Source organism: Zootermopsis nevadensis, unplaced genomic scaffold (genome assembly GCF_977971745.1).
Source record: "Zootermopsis nevadensis isolate Lab colony 2312 unplaced genomic scaffold, Znev_1.0 Znev_ptg000022l, whole genome shotgun sequence".
NCBI lineage: Eukaryota > Metazoa > Arthropoda > Insecta > Blattodea > Termopsidae > Zootermopsis > Zootermopsis nevadensis.
In genome coordinates, this window is record NW_028259154.1 from 19,207,069 (window position 1) to 19,222,822 (window position 15,754).

Below are 15,754 nucleotides of genomic sequence, written 5' to 3' on the forward strand. Positions count from 1 at the left end.
GCTTGCAGGCCATCCGCGGTTCGAATACCAAGAACCGCTATTCAGACATTCCTCACTTGTGCCAATTCCGAAAAGAAAAGAAGTAAGTTGTCCAGTACAACAATTTCGTAGACCAACATAACGAAATAATGTAACCACGCTGACTGCTTACGCATACAGAAGTATGGCGGAAGGCGAATTTCGAACAAGACCCAGTGGAAGCAGCCTGTCAGGTGAGAACTACAGAAAAAATAATTATATTAAGAATTAATTTCCGTAGAAATTTGTTGAATCATGTTTCCTGATCGTGTGGCCGATATGTTTCTGATTATAAGAGCTAATGTAAATGTATGTTTTTGAGCGGCAGTTTTTATGTGCACACAAAGATAAATATGGTTCGACAGTGGGTTTGAGGATAAAGAATCAAACATCTTACACAAGGTCTCTGTTTTAAGATGTTCGCTTTTTATCCCCGATTTGTTTGAGGATATTAATTTAAATTAATTTTTTTTGTACGGTAAGGACACTTCGTACACATCCATTGCCATTTTCAGTTGACGTTACCTAATTGCTGCTTTATTTTAAAGCTATACTCGTGTTATGGTTGCAAGAGGGCATATCTCTGATGACATTTCGGTTTTGGGCATGGTCCTACAAGCAAGGCTGACATTAACTGCTTGCATACATCAATTAATTCTTCTGCTGTTGTTAAAGAGTTTAGTATACAGCGTGTGATAGTGTCGTTCATTGTCCACCTGTAGTAACCAACCTTCGGGTATGCCCCTGTTGTTTCTACAGTTCTGCTGCCAACCTTACGATACGTTACTACTTTGCAGAATGTTTCCTTATTTTAGAAGGAGAATTTGCGTGAACAAATGTTACATATTTCTCGAAGGCCCGTCGAATGTCACGGTCGAGTGGTTATCACTCCTTCGTCAGGAAATCCCTATTCAAATATTGTCCAGGAAACCGGCTATCCTGACTGATGGTTTTAGTGGTTTTTCTCAGTCCCTCCAAGAAAATGCCGGTATACCATCTTATATTAGCCCGCGAAGCTGTCGGTTTTATTAAGTGTTGACAGAGTTGTTAAATAATCTGCAGATTAAAACAAATCGATTGAGTGGCCTTAGCGTCGCTTCATACATATGGTCACTATTTTGGTATTTTTGTTGGTAAGTAATTGAAAGGTGAGCGGTTAAACTTGAGTTTGTCTGTAATGATACAATCTTCATGCTCTGTTTCATGAGAATTCGGTTGGTTCAAACGTTAGTAAAGGTGACCTACGGATGTGACATCGGTTGACTATCATGCTCGTATGCATCTCATCTGGATACCTCATAACATTTGAAGCTACATGTGGGTAGAATTTGCGTCATGGAATTGTCTTTATATTTTGGTTACTGAAATGTGACGTGTACAGACTAGGAAGTGGAAATGTCATGACATGAGCATGGTATACGAGTACATGAGAACAATTCTAAACATCAAGAAAACACGAATAAATAATTGAAGTATAGGCCTATATTATGAGCGACAGACGGACATACTTGAATAAAATTACAAATAATTACATTTTATATACATTGAGGTTTTGACCACGGATTCTACATGGCGAAAAACAAACAACAACCTAGGAAATGTACGAAAATATTTTAACAATTCTGACGCGTTCGCCATAATCTAACCTTTAATGCTTTCTTCTATTTTATATCACTTTATCGTTTTTCATTTCTCCCATATTCCTCTTATTTGCCCTTGTCGTCATTCATCTCTCCATTCTTCCTTTTCTTTATTCCTTTCGTACTCTCTCCTTTCTTCATAACTCTTTATTCCTTCCCGATTGCTGTATCTCCCCCCCCCCCCCCCCAGGGCAAGCCGTTACCGGAAAACAAGAGCGGCTGATCCCCCATCAGAGAAATATTACGAAATTCCTGTGTGTAATTAATAGACTAATCAAATTTTAGACTTCACACATTTAACTTTCGTTAATGAAATTCGTAGTCTGTTCCAGTTACGAGTACACTTTTTTTAAATGCTTTCTTTGCTTTTGATTCTGCGTTTGTCTTGATATGAATTTATTGCAGATATAGATCTTTTGTAGCAAATCTAATCACACTAAAAACTCACTTTATAAATTATCTGTCCTTGTGCTTCGCTAAATATATACCACCACGAATAATGTTTAATGTCAAATAGTAAGATTTTTGTTTCTTGTGAAATAGGGAGTATATTGGGACGATTTGGGCGAAAATTAAGTTTGTCCGACAACTTTTAATGTAGAATACTGAAGCCATAGTTAATTGAAATCAGATTATTAGTTTTAGTGATGAGTGTTACGGACAGACAGATTCGGTTTCCCCATTACACGTTTACTTTATGAGTCAACTAAGGAAAAAAACAACAACATAATGTTGATATAAATGGTTTATGTAACCGGAGTTTATATTTTTAGTTGTGTACAACCTGTAAGGAAATATAACCGGAAGACAGAAATGTCATAAACATTTTACATCCCAAGTTTTGCCGAATGCGAGTCACTGACAACGGACACAATTTTCGTGGCAGAAAATATTTTAATATTCCAGACGTTTGCCCGTCTTTCTGGGGCAGGCCTAAGATTTTCCAATATAGCGGACTTTAAAAAGCCATTAATGTGTGTAACGCTCAGATGGAATTAGTAGAAGCGCTCACGTTTTTATATTCGACGGAGGAAATCCATCTTGGCTTCTTCGTAAGAAATGGAGATACGTACGTACTATGGTAACTTAATTAGGTGGTGGTGTTTTCACGGAACACCTCCTGTTAATCTGGTTCTTGCGAAGATCTCGTAGCTATATGTTTGCAAGGAACGCATTGCGTATTCTAATCAGGGACAACTATTAATGTCTCACGCTCCTACTTATGGAAATGCTCAACCCGATCGAGATGCCATTACTTACTTTGTGACGTCAGAGCGAGGCTAGCGTTTCCTGTTCAGTTAGATACACTTGAGATTGAATTCGTGAATGAGACGCAGATCTTAAATAAGATCAATAACTTATTACAGATTCGTCGTCATCATCATCATCTCACTCTACTTCTGAAAGCTGTGGTACCGAAAGTCTTGTGACTGTTACTCTAGAAGTTTCGGTTTCGATTCTTAGTCCGGAGATCGAATATATGGATGATGGTGATTTTGTGGTTTTCCTCAAAATCTCCACGCAGATGCTGGGATAGTACCTTAAAATTAGCACACGACTGCTTTCCTTCACATCTTTCTTAATCATTATCACATTCGACGTTGTAAATATATTCAGTTGATAAACAGTCGTTAAATTAAGGAGAAGACCTTTTACGTGTTCGCGTATCTCGTTGTTATCAAGATTCGTAGTTGCATGCATTTCTTAAAAACTGCCTGATCTGTTTCAATAGGAAATTTCCAACAAATGGGATTTCTAAACTTGTAAAACGCTTTAAGATGGTCATTTACACTCGAGCGAACTGCCTTGTACAGTGCTGATATGTCATTTTTATTGAGGAATGAAATATTGGCTGTATCTGTTCTAGAAAATGGGGTGTGCTTTGTTCGAATAAGACAGATGCCACTATCGTGAATTTTCTCATTTTCGAACTCATGAGATTAATGTTGCTGGTCTTCTGAGATAGGTAATGAACCACCGAAATCCGTAAAATGAGTGGAATTTATTGACCAGGTGAGCGACTATCAGCTTCTCAGAAACTCTTCTGTGGAGTTCGCGAGTAAAGTGGTGCCAGTTCATTCACAGATTTTAAAACTGGAACGTCATGCTGCCAAAAAGGAAATTAACCAGTTAAAAAGATTGTTGAATTTTAACAGACAGACCTAAGTTAGGATTTTTGTCTCTGATCTTTAGCAATGGATGAGATAAAGTGCTTATATGTAGTGTAGACTCCACACCAAGCAAGACAAGTTTACAGTTTGCGTTACAACGAAGGCAATTTCTAGTAATATTGACGTTTGCAATTTCAATAAACAAGTTGCAAGGACCGCGAAATTGGTGTTTCCATATTGCCAACTGCATGTTGCACTAAACAGAACAGGACATGGGAGGAAAAGTTGAAAGTGTTTGTGTAGCACAGCGAAAAAGAAGTAAGTTTCTTAAATGACATCCGATCGTTTACAAGAAATGTTATCACAGCATTGTTATAGGGATGCAGAGTAGGGAATGGATATATAAGGAACTTCCATAGGAGTTTGCACTGAGTCAGGCCTACACCAAGTTTGATAAAGAGCCGTCAGTTGTTTAAGAATGCCGGAGATACACCCACACACGAAAATGGTTCTACATGAGTCTATATATAAATTACGGCTCATTATGTCCTTTCATAAAACAAACGCAAAAAACATACACTTCAAAGCCAGTGCTTACAGAAATCGATGTTGGTCTTCTGAGTTGTAATGCCCTGTGGGCTAGTAGGTACTCGTAGATACCGGCGTTTTGGAGGAACGTAACCTCCTGCTTCCGAAACGTCAGTATCTACCACAGGGCATCAGAACCAATGAAGATCCCGACATTGATATCTTCAGCGACCTGAGAATCTCAGATCTTAATGTTCACATGTCACCTTGACGAAGGAAACAGTTTTGGGCATGCAATGGCTGGTTGAACAAACAATGCACAATGAAGGACTCAGCTATCCTTCGCGTTGTGACACCGCTTACTTATCCAAATTCGGGGTTTGCGGGGTCTTTTTAACACATATGTATTGTAAGCATGTTGTGCATTTTAATTCGCTATAAAAATAAAATATGCGTGCCTAAAGCATTTGAGCTGAAGAACAATAGGTACTTCTAAATATATGCGACATTCGGCGCGTCTATTCTTAGCTTGAGCCAAGATTTCTGCTCCGTGAAACGAGTTGTGTGTGACGGAAGCTCTTTAAGGGTGAATGTTCTAAGTGGTTTATCTGTTTTCAGTTTTGTACTTAGCAGTTTAGAACATTTTAAGTACCGTAAGCCCTACTTTATGATCGTACAATTGATTAGCATTTGATTTAATGTATTTGAAAAACATTAATGCCCCTTTCTCGATATATGTAATGAATTTTCGCTACAATGATGTTCAACGGGCAGGACGACCGGGGTTCGATCCCCGGCGGGGGCAGAGGATTTTTCCTCTAGCCTCTGCGACCAGACCGGCTCTGGGGCCCACCCAGCCTCCTCTACAATGGGTACCGGGGTCCTTTCCCGGGGGTAAAGCCGGCCGGGGCGTGATTCTGACCACTCACCCCCAAGGTCAAGAAAGAGAGGAGCTATACCTCCACTCTCCCCAAGCGCCTACATGGCGTATAGTGGGACAAACTTTACTTTACTTTATGATTAATTATGTATTATTGAACTGAATGATGCACATGTATATAGTAAAGTAAAGTTTGTCCCACTATACGCCATGTAGGCGCTGAGTAGCTGGTAGTTGCTCAGCTAGTCAGCTTTGAAACCCCATGGTTTATTGCCATGTTCACAAGATCCCGCCACTGGACCTTGTCTGTGCCAATTGAACCTAATCCACACTCTCAAACTGTGTTTCTTGGAGTTACATTTTAATATTATCCTACCATCTGCGCCTAGGCTTTCGTATAATTCATTAAATACTCAAGATACCCGTAAACTTATCCGAAATTCGAATCTGATACCTTCAAAATACAGATACATTTCAACTGTCTCTTTCCGTGGTCACATTTGAGCTAATGCACCGGTTTCTATAAATATTATGTATTAACTGCAATTTGAATGAACCATCGGGTATAAAAAGCAACGTACGAAATTAATGGAACGAGAACTGAGTAATTGATCCTTCTTTCCACGCTTTAACCTACCGTAAATATTGACACAGAAGCTTTCCTTTGGTCTCGTAAAGTCAACATGGAGCTGATAACATGCAGATCCATATAATACTTTCATGAAGACTGTGTGTCTGTCCCTCTTTTTTTGCCAAGTTTCCTTCTCGGCTCTGAGTCACTTTGATCTGATGTCCAACTGTTGCGCCAGCAGACTTCGCGTACATGAGAGATTTACCGCTGTCGGAGGCCACGTGCCAGTTTTCAAACTTCGAGGTCCAGTGCAGGTTCTATAGATTTGTCTTCGGTAATCCTGTACCTGCTGTTAGATGCCTGACTAATAAACTCGTAAATACCAGAAAAGAAGTTAAGCGGCGTTGTTAATGAGGCTCTAAGCACGTGCTATTTTGCTATTTGTGATTATCTGACTTGAATGAATTACATGCAGAACAATCTGGACTCTTAGTAATAGCAGAGGTTCTGCAGATGCGGGTTGTTTTATGACATAATTAGACTCTTAGGGAAAATACTCCTTGGGACACCTGGGCGTTGATGGAAGGACAATATTAAAATCTTAAAGAAATGTATTAAAACGAACTATAATTTTACACATTTCTTATGTGTGTGTACCTTGATCTTGTCTCTCGCTCTAAGGGGGAAATATATGCCATATGTTGAAGTGAAAGACTTATAAAAGCTACTTAAAATTCCATGTGTACAATTTCATAGTATCCCTTTACATATGACGGAATTTCTTAGTTATGTAGTCTACTGGCTAAAAGAAGTGATTTTGTAAAACCTGCTAAAGTAATAGGTAAAATATAAATCTGTGGTAACAGTCGGTATCATATGTGGAGATGTTTTCACTAAAGACAATTCAGTAGATGCAAATTATGTCTCAAAGAGAAAGTGGAACATTACCCAATAGTTTATAACGAGAAAAATGTTAATTTTATCATTACTAACTAAACTAACTCCATGGAACAGAATCCTTCTTGAAAGCTAATAGTAGTGTAGCTAGTCAAGAGAATAATTTTTTATGAAACCCGATTACCGTGTTAACAAGGGCCCGTCACCTATCTCTATTCTGAGTCGCCTGAATCTAGTCCACACTTTTCCATTAAGATTAATTTTAACATCTTCTTTCCAACTGTGGCTAGTCTTCCAAGTGGTCTCATTTCGGCAGGTTTTCTAGCGAAAATGAATTTTGTATACCAGGCAATAATTTATAACAACTTAGTATTCTTCTGTTATGCAGTATGTAGGCCTGTCGTATGGAGTATTTAAGGAACACGTGTTATATTATTGAATCACCATTATTAAATGCACAAAGTAAATATGAGAGGCGAAAGTATTTATCAGGAAACCATTTACAGGGTTTTGTGAAGTATGCATATGTGTACGTATTTATGAAGATAAATGGTTTTAAAACAGAACAGATGAGATTAAAAAATATAGAAAAATATTTGAAAACGTTGGCCCTAGAATGTTCTCTGTTAGTGACACATTGTGGAAGACGTATGCTTCTCGCAGAGTAGCAACAAACATAATTATACAATGAAGTAGGTCTATTTAAACATTTGGCACACTTCTCCAAATGACGTGACTTTACACAGTACACCTTTAGAATTTAATTTCTGTAATATTTTTTTTATGAAACTTGATTAAAATGTATTTATGAGAAACACGGCTGACACACACATGTGGCACTGGTCATGTGGAGAGAGATTGACGCTGTATCCGATAGAATAGAGTGTCGACGGAGCAGAAATGAATGAAGAGGTCTAGAAGTTACAAATGAATCGTAATAGGATTTTATGTGTCGAAAATATCTGCGGGAATTATAAACCACATGATTGTATGCTTATGTAAAGTGTATGCATACAGTGGCTCTTGTCATGCTTATATAATAAACGAGTAAGTGTTCTATTTTGAAGTCAACAGCAGATATTTGTGGGTCTGAACTGGGACTCGGGGCGGCGCCGACAGTCTATATGACTTTCAGTTTCAGAACGCAGGCGTTAGAATATTGTTTATTTCTAGACACATATTAATACCTGAGCGCTTGTACTAGGTACAGCACAATAAGTCAGTGGTTTGCTAATACACACTTCTGCTTCAAGACAAGGAAGAGAAACACTGTGAATACTGAATTTTGTTGAACGTCGTTTGTATTAGGACAGTGACAGTGACAGTGAGGCTACAGTGAGCTGGAATCGGACGTGGGAGACAAGAAATGCCTACAAAATTTGGTGGGGAACATGTTTAAAGACTGAACTTTAGAAGCGGTTGAGATAAGACCATAATACAATAACTAGGTGGGAGGTTGTTAACTGAATCAGGACAAATATACACATGCGTGTATCGAAATGTCACATCGTTGCTATATTTGTAATTGTTAACGTATGGAAGAAGTCTCATTTCATGTTTGTAGGAGTATCTGTCTCTCCATGCATTTCCTATGCCCAGCGCCAAGATTTAATTTGGTATCGCTATATTCCTAAAGCTAAATATATGTTTCGCACGGCTGTCATGTTGTTTATTTAAATTACGCAGAAAATTTCTTGAGGGGCGCTGAGTATTTTAGAGGTTTTTTACCACAGACTTTACGGAGCTAATGTCGCTTTCATCTCAGAAGTTCGTACAGCTTCCGTATTATTATATTACGAAATTTAGATATAAAAAGTTGGGGCGGTTCATGGCTATATAATATTTATACAAAGTTTAATGAAAATCCATTAGTTCGTTCAAACGTTATTGCTGGGAGCGATGTGACATTACATGGGCTTAATGCCATAACCTCTCTTCCGTCATAAAATAGGAGAACGGGAAACTTGTGAGGTAAACTTGAATACCATTTCGCATTATAAATTATTATGGTGTTATTAGGATAAAGTAGAAAGGTGGAGTAATTCTTTTGATAAGGGAAGTGAATTGTGAATCAGGGTGTCCTGTACCTGCCGAATCTTTGGCTGCAAGTGATGTTCGCAGAGTTCAACTATAGCACTAATTCCGTGGGATAAACTGTTGAAACGGTTAGTCTGAACTAAAATTTTACGTTATAATACGGATTAATATTATCATAGCTCAACAGTTTACAAGAGGCTTCCTATAAATTGCTGTTTTGTTATAACTACAGGGACATGAACAGGTAATTACACAACAAAGGCGAAGCGTACTTAAAACTTTTACAAATATAACACTCGCTACCGAGTGTACTTGTATGTTCCCGATTCGAACCTCAGTGGAGTTACCGGATTTTCTACTTGAGCTGAATCTCCGTAGCAAAAACAAATTTGACTAAACTGGTTTTACTACGTATCAAAATACAGAGGCAGGAAGCGTTAATGGACAAATATAAACAATAAAAATATTTAGGCCCAAATGCCGATTAAAAGTGTTATGGGGAAATGGTTTAAAAGTTAAACGGAAGGCAAGGAAAATTCAGAGGTGACCGAGCCCACGTGGTTATGGTAGGCGCAATTTAAAGTTATTATTTTATTTATTGCCGTAGATCTCGTGAAGCACACTCAATACGGTTGAATCACCCTGTAATCTCCTTTCTAGTTTCTGCTGAGCGCGCTCTATTCTCAAGAGATTCAGCTTATCCAGATACCAACTTCGGACAAACGCTGTCCACTGAAGCTGTCACATTTGTTGTCTGCCGTTCTAAATTGTGGTTTCCTTTCTTTATTCGTACGCTTGGAACGAGATTATATCAGCTGAAGTTCAGTTTTGAAGTTACAAAGTTTGAAACTTTGCTGAGTTTTAGACCAGTGTTAGTCATAGAAGCTTTCTAAACTTTCTAGCAAATTGAAAAAAAAGTTGCATGATACATACGTGTATTATACTCATAATTTATAATTCTCGGTTACATTGAAATATACATATTTACATTAGCGATATTTGGTGATTTCAGGCGAAGCTGTTACTAAACTTTATACGTTCGTTGTACGAAGAATATAAAATGAACGAGATTTCAGTTAACCTTTTAACGCCCAGTGGTATTAAACCTGGGGTACGCGTACCCCCGGGGGTACGCGAAGACATCTTAAGGGGTACGTGAAATTTAATTTTTTTTTATGATAAACACTGAATAATCAGTAATGTAATTTATTTAATTTATTTTAGATGTAGATTATATGCTATGTATAACTTGAATTATACACCAACAACTTTGGGGGTACAAAGTTGAAGAGAAATTTTATTTGGGGGTACGCGAACAAAAAAGGTTGAATACCACTGGTATATACCACCTGCTTTAACTGGGAGATCTAGTTGTAGAAACAGGAATGCTGATCACTCGGCCATGACGTTTCGTTTAATGTGTTCAAATTTTGAAATTAACACCGAAATTTTTAACAGCGCAGTAAAGAAATCTATAATCGTACTACGACAGATTTTATTTGTCGTGTTTTCAGGCTACCATAGGAAGTGACAAAGTGAAAATATTTCTACGAATAGCTTTATTATTTTGGTGCTGTTCAGTACCTCAGGCGATTAGACACTGCCTTCCAACCGTGAAGGCGTGGGTTTAATCCTAATGCAATTCATGTGGAGATTTATATTGTGCAGTTGCACTGGAGTATGTATTTTCCCGATTACTTCCGTTTTGACCTGTCAGATGTAATCTAATAAATTCTCCTTACTCATCCGTCACGCAACCTGCTGGTGCGTTAGATATTTTCATGACCTATCTTTAGCTACGGCTTCATTTCTGACCTGGTTCTTGGCTGGAACCAAAGCATAGAATGTAATTTGATTTTATATTTAGATTAATTAATATTATTTGAGCTGATTTAATTTACAAATAGGCCTACAACTCAGTATACGACAGATGCCCTGGTTTTTATGGTGTACTGTCTTTTCCATGCATTCGCTGTTATTTTAAACATTGATTTTACAACAATTTGAATATTAAGAAGAGTTTTAAAACAAAATATAGCCAAATAATTTGAGAACAGTGGGCTAATAATGAACACCATTTAATGGCTAGTTTCTGTGCGCGGTTTTTGGTAAATTTCGTTTTCTCTTCGATCCTCCGATCTGAAAAGTCTCCTAACGCCTGTCAAGATAGACGAATCTCATTCGTTGATTTTAGTAACTTTTGTGATAATGTCTTTGGTCCTCTGATCAGAAAAATTTGGAAAACTCCTTCCATGATAGCGGACTTGTAGCTTCGAGCCGACATCTGTGCAAGAAGCTATTCGCAAATTGGAAACGGCACGTTACAGACCGGAACTTGTAAATGAGCTTTGCTGTTGCCGAGGCTGTATTTAATGTCGTAAATGTCAGCTTTACACTTAGAAAATTGTCTGCTGCTAATACTGCTTATTGCCAGTTACGCATATGTGGAAACTACGTGTCCAGGAAAGGGAAAGCATGTTCCATTAATCTACGAAATTAATTTGGGGACCGAAACATTAATGAACGACAGTGAGATATTCCCCACCTGATGTCTTAGAACGTAAATATTGAAATGTACAAGACTACAATTTCCCTTTGTATGGGTTTTCGTATCAAAGTAAGAAAATAGATTAAGGATGTATGAGAAATATTTTAATCAGGAGATTCATAATTTGTTGTATATTGATGAAAGTCATTGGGGCTTGACGTCTGTGAATTAGCCTACAAGCGTGTTACCTCTTCGGAGGATTTTATGAAGCGAATAAGGCCTGAGTGGTTGCAAAAATACCCAACTCTTCAGTTGAGGGCTTTGAAGCAAAAGTCAATAAAATGCAGGCAGCAGCGGCCTTTACAGCCTCAATTCAGTTCCTGCCTGCCGGTCAACAAGCCAGCACAGTCCTCTCCAGATGCTTTGTGGTTTATGCGTCTTTTAAACAAATTTTGCTGTAAGATACTGCCTGTTGTTTTGTATGGGTGTGAAATTTGATCCCTCGCGTTAAGGGAAGAATACAGATTTGGAGTGTTTGGAAACAAGACGCTGAGAACATCCAGACTCCAGAAAGGGAAAGCAACAGAATATCTGAGACCGCTACATAATGACCTCCGCGTAGATGAGAATATAATATTGAAACTGATCTTATTCGTATGACTCGGTATAGGGTCCAATATCGGGCTCTTGTGAACACGGTAATGAGCCTTCGGATTTCATAAAAGGTGAGCAACTTCTTGAGATCCTTTGCTTTCTATGTTTATCGAATTACTCCGATGAATATCTTTTTACTGAGTTGTTTTAAGATGTCCTGAACTGTGGTGACTACTTCAGTTTATGTTATTTGTGCCATAATAACTGAACATAAAGTCATCGATTGAAGTAAATCGAGATTCACGTATGTAAAATTAGATTTTTTATGAAGAATGCTCATTGAAACATGTCGCTAAATAGGAAAACAATAATAAAAACTTGTGATGACTGTGTATTCCACTAAAATTTAATTCTAGATATATCGTAGACATAACTTAGATGCCGAAATATAAAATTGCCGAGGTTGGAGCTTTACCTCCTCTCCCCCCAAGCGGCCTAGAGTGCGTGTAGCGGAACTGCTTTACTTTTTTTAATGCCTAGGTTAAGAATATGTCAAGCTTTACCTCCACTTTTCTTATACACCGTCATGGATGACTTTACCTTTAGATTTTGTCGTTTGAAACACGAAAATCAAATAAAAAGCTGAAATGTGGCCACGGCATACTTTTTCCTATAAAACTGCGGATTAAATCTGACGCTGCCCAAATGGAAAGCGTTAACAAAAGCACATCAATGTCGAGGGGGTAACTGGGAGCTTTTTTTTTTTTACATCTGCTTCTGAAGCGAGTGGTGGTGGGGGAAAACTTGTGCGCCTGCGCACCGTAAAGGAGTGTGAAACTGTTTTGTGGCCAATTCGTGTTAGTGGCGATGTGACTTTGTCTGTGCTAGGCGAGCGAGACAGTGTGTCGTATATACTCGTTCTGCCTGGGATGTGAGGTGCGGACCGTAGGACCGCGTGTGTACGACCTGCTCCAGGCGGGGCCTACACAAGTGGCGAGTTTCCCCTTTTTTATACACTTTGTTTTTGGTACAGGTTAGTTAACTGGATTTTGTAATTTCATCTTAATGAAATTTAGCATTAAATGTGTTGCTATGTAAGATTCTGACGTACAAAAGAAATCAAATTGGCATTTAAGCCAATGCTTTCGAGAGAAAAGTAAAGCTGTGAAATCATAAGAGTTATCACTAATAGTTTAATCCAAACATACAGACACACTAAGTATATATTTTTATAGTGGTAATTGTTTAGTGTTTATTTATATCGCGGAGGGAGATGTTAGCAATGTAAGATTCTTTCTTTACATCACTATGTTTATCTTTCACAATTCAACTTATTTTATGTGGTGAGTTAGATTTTGTAAATAAGTTTTAACGGAATATAGTATTAAATGTTTATCAACGTAAGATTTTGACGTACAAAGTGGAAATTACGAATCAATTCTATGAGACGCTGAGACTTCAAACGAGAAGTGAAAGTGTAAAGGTACACGGAATTGTCATTCATAATGACACTATCAGCGGATAATCTTCAAAACTGGAACTTGTTATGTATAAGCAGAATTTGGTAAAAGATTGTACCCTCGTATTTGTCAGATATGTTCATAAATCATCTTAATTGAACTCCAAAGACAAATATTTATTAATTTTATTCATAATTCACAACATTGAATGGAATAATTTATAAAGTGATAGGTAACGGTAAATCTATTACAGTATAGTCTAATTGACATTTTATAGCCTACGTCTGCAGTCAGCGATGTAGAAACAAAATTGTTTATTAGACATCTGAATTCTGCTTTGTATGGTTAACACAAGTTAAAAAGAATCTGTGTGGCTGAGGTTTCTTAAAAAAAATGTTATTTGAAGTGCCAAATGTATTATATATTATATTAGGCCTATATGGTAATTTGACACACTGAAAAATAACTTTTGCTGTGCAGTGCATATCCTGTGACAGGGTTGTGTTCTTGAAGCGTCGCTTTCAAACACATCATTGTATGAAATGATGAACCCCACTGCAATGATATACGTATTTATTTTTGGATATCTCGTTTTTTAAAGATGAAAACACACAGACCGCAACCATGCTCACTATACAGACTTCACATGGTCGCATTGTACAAAGAATATCTTTTTGTCTACCCAGCAGACATTAAACCATTTAATACAGAATGCAGCAGATTAAGTTCTCTTTTGATTACGTTACTAGCCACAGAATTATGTGGATACAAAACTAAACCTTTAAATTAAACTCTGAAACACTGGATGCGATTATTTGTTAGAGCACTGTAGCTCATTGATTACTTTCACAGCACAGTACCAGAAATGGTTTTAATTAAAGCTAGGACTGTAAAGTGAACATGTCTGTAGAGTGCCAAATACTGAGCTCAGTTTTATCAGATGTCCTTTAATACGATAAGAGTTTTAAATCGTGCTTTCCGTTTTTATTGATTAACATCCAACAAGAATATCCGGTGTAAATCTTTGACAGAATTAATAAGACTCTTTTCTATAAGACTTGAGGCTTTCGCAGCGACTAAATGCAATAAAATGTTCTCGGGCGACAAACCGCGTCAAAATGGAATCTTAGTCCAACGCTTCAGAGACATTCTCTGTCTCCGTAATCAGGGAATGTGTCTCTGATGATGGAGACAGACGTGACGTCGACTGAAGATGCCATCTAAGAAGCCAAAAGACACGACGCTAGAATTTTGAGTCCGAATCGGAAAGGCCTCGGGATGTCATTGGGCACGATGCTCACAAACCGACACCAGGGCGTCGCGATGCCAACTGTTGCGACACCGCAAAGAGACGGGATTCAATTTGATAAGGACTTGGAAAACAGAACCCACGCGTCGCGATGTCTGTTGTTGCGACACCGACTCCGAAACGTAAATGAGGCCAACAGAAGCCTCAAGACGCGATGTGAAACGACTGTGACGAACTGACGCCGAGGGTAAGGACGCAGATCGTCGCGATGCCTCCAAAAGACGCCATTTAAAGCGCAAATGATCCTAGGAAAGACATAGGACACCACTGGAACACCTACACCGACCGTCGCGACGACATAAAACACGCCATTTTTACCACACGTGTTTCAGGGGTGTCATTGAGCTATAATTTTGAATACCGACTCTTTGCGTCGCTTCGTCGCCAAGAAACATCATACTTGGTATAGATTAGACTCGAGATTCCTATGAACACGGGGTCGGAAAACCGACGTCAAGCGTCGAGACGACGAAATACGTTATATTTGGCGCAGGTATGCGTCGGAAAGTCTTTGACACGACCTTGAAAACCAACGAAAAATGCTGCTATGCCAATCGTGACGCTACCAAAGACGCCGTGTTTGTATTAGGAGGGCCCCAGTGTGCCACTGGACACAAAGTTAGAAAATCGACGCGACGCCTATCGTCGCCGCTCAGTCTTCCAAATGTAAATGACGTCATGCGAACGGCGTCATGCCTACGTAGTTCTGTTTTACATTTACGCGGAAAGAGGCCTTTTGAGAGAAAAATATGAAATCGGTTGTAAGGATTTGAACTTCATTTGACGGGCTTGTGATTGGGTTAAAATCTGGGCGGTTAATGCCATTTTGTTTGTAAGATAGTTAATTTAAATTTAAAATGAAATGCGCTTGTAGCTCGGTTGTACAACATTATAGAGCAGAAAACCAAGGCACTTGTGAGCACAAAGTAGATTTGTAAGTATCATAATCTGTAAATATCGAATAACATTATGTAGAATTAATAACAAACCGGTGTAATACGGCCCAGACAGTGGGTACAAGGATGTTTAAAGGTGGCTGAATGTGATTTAGAGTCTGTGTCCAAGCGCCACGTGATCTTTCAGGGCTGACGTCTGTAAGAACTACAATAATTGTGTATGATCGTAAGCTTTCACGGCGACTAAGTATAATGAATTCTTCTCGGGCTACCAGCCGTGTTACGTGGTTGAATGAAGAAAACACCGTTTTGATAACAATCTTTG

General features: G+C 38.4%; 1 protein-coding gene across 6 annotated transcripts in view; it reads left to right on the forward strand.

The window, feature by feature from the left end:
• The first annotated feature begins 37 nt into the window (after positions 1 to 37).
• The window catches only part of Gyc88E (Guanylyl cyclase at 88E), a 72,521-nt gene continuing 56,804 nt past the window's right edge, over positions 38 to 15,754 (forward strand). For 2 of the 6 annotated variants that reach the window (XM_087354152.1, XM_087354158.1), the window contains exon 1: positions 7,813 to 8,810. The gene's annotated coding sequence lies outside the window, so the exon portion shown is untranslated. Of the gene's footprint in view, positions 213 to 7,812; positions 8,811 to 8,907; positions 8,927 to 12,638; positions 12,798 to 15,754 lie in introns of those variants that run through there. The other 4 variants (XM_087354154.1, XM_087354155.1, XM_087354157.1 and 1 more) reach the window with 4 other exon arrangements.